This window comes from Chenopodium quinoa, unplaced genomic scaffold (assembly GCF_001683475.1).
Source record: "Chenopodium quinoa cultivar QQ74 unplaced genomic scaffold, ASM168347v1, whole genome shotgun sequence".
In the NCBI taxonomy this organism is placed as follows: Eukaryota; Viridiplantae; Streptophyta; class Magnoliopsida; order Caryophyllales; family Amaranthaceae; genus Chenopodium; species Chenopodium quinoa.
In genome coordinates, this window is record NW_018742603.1 from 19256 (window position 1) to 21065 (window position 1810).

The window sequence follows — 1810 nt, forward strand, 5'->3', positions numbered from 1 at the left end:
ACTCTGGATGCAAGGAGGAAAATCTGGACCGTCTTCACGGATGGGTCCTCCACCGTGAACGGTTCGGGGGCAGGGGTCGTCATCACCTCTCCCGAAGGCAAAACCTTCGAGTATGCACTAAAATTTTCATTCAAAGCCTCTAACACGAGGCCGAATATGAAGCAGCCATTGCTGGCTTAGACCTGTGCATATCGTTGGAAGCCGAGCATGTCTACCTCAAGACAGATTCTCAGCTGGTCGCCAATCAGATCCGGGGGGAGTATGAGGCTAAAGAGCCTTCAATGGCAGCTTACCTCACAAGGATCAAATCGACAATTGCGAAGCTGAGATCTTTCGAAGTAGAGCTGATCCCAAGGGGTCAAAATGCTCAAGCGGACGCACTCTCCAAACTTGCAAGCTCAACTCTGACTGAGTTAAGCCGTTCTGTCTATGTGGAGGTGCGCCGAGAAAAGAGTGTAGCCGAAGCAATATCAATCTGCTGCGCTGCACTCGAGCCGAGCTGGATGGATGACATCCTGGCTTATAAACTCAGGGACGAGCTCCCCGAGGATAGGAATTCGGCCTCCAAGATAAAGCGGATCAGTTCACGATTCCTCGTCTTCGGCGGCCAACTCCTCAGAAATCCTTTCTCCGCTCCATTATTGAAATGCGTGGGTCCAACGGATTGCCGACTATATTCTCCGAGAGATTCACCTCGGCATCTGCGGAAACCACATAGGAGGGAGAACCTTAGCCCACAAAGCTCTCAGGGCAGGGTATTTTTGGCCTACAATGATCTCGGATGCAAAGAACATGGTCAGAAAATGCGAGAAATGCCAAAAATTTGCACCGGTAATCCATCGGCCATGCCTAGATCTCCAGCCAATTCTTAATCCTCTTCCATTTGCACAATGGGGTTGGATATTCTGGGACCCTTTCCCGAGGCCCATACAAAAGAAAGTGGCTGATAGTCGGGATCGACTATTTCAGCAAATGGATTGAAGCGGAAGCTGCTTCAAGCATATCTGAGCAAACTGTCAGACAGTTCATCTGGCAGAACATAATAACTCGGTTCGGCATCCCAAAAGTTTTTGTGTTCGACCACGGCAGACAGTTTGACAACCTGCCTTGCGCCGATACACTGATCAATTCGGGATAAATTGGCTTACTCCGCGGTTTGCCACCCTCAGAGTAATGGCCAAGCCGAAGCCGCAAATAAACAGATCCTTAACGCTCTCAGAAAAGAGTAGAGGATCAAAAGTCCAAGTGGGTAGAGGAACTTCCGGGAACCCTCTGGTCACTCCGGACAACCGAGAAGGAGGCAACGGGGCATTCACCTTTTCAGCTGGTGTTATGGATCCGAAGCAGTGCTTCCAGTGGAAGTGGGCTCAGAAAGCCTACGAGTGAATCTCTTCTCAGCGAGGAAAATGAGCAGCTCATGAAAGAGTCCCTCGACTTCCTTGACGAGATTAGAGATCTAGCCCGAGAAAGGATGGCTGCACACAAGCTCAGAATGAGCAAGTCCTACAACCGAAGAGTCTATCAACGACTCTCAGAGTTGGGGATTTAGTTTTGAGGAATGCTGCAGCTGTTCAAAAAAGTCGCATTCATGGCAAACTCTCAGCATCTTGGGAGGGACCTTATGAAATTTATCAAGAGCTTCAGCCCGGTACCTACAGACTCAAACAAATGGATGGCACCGAGCTGAAAAACCATTGGAATGCCGATGTGCTCAAAAAATACTATGTGTAAAATCCTTCGGATAGTACGATCTATGTAAGTACACTGATTTGCGTGTATTCTTTAAGTCTTTATGCTTTCTACGGTTTTT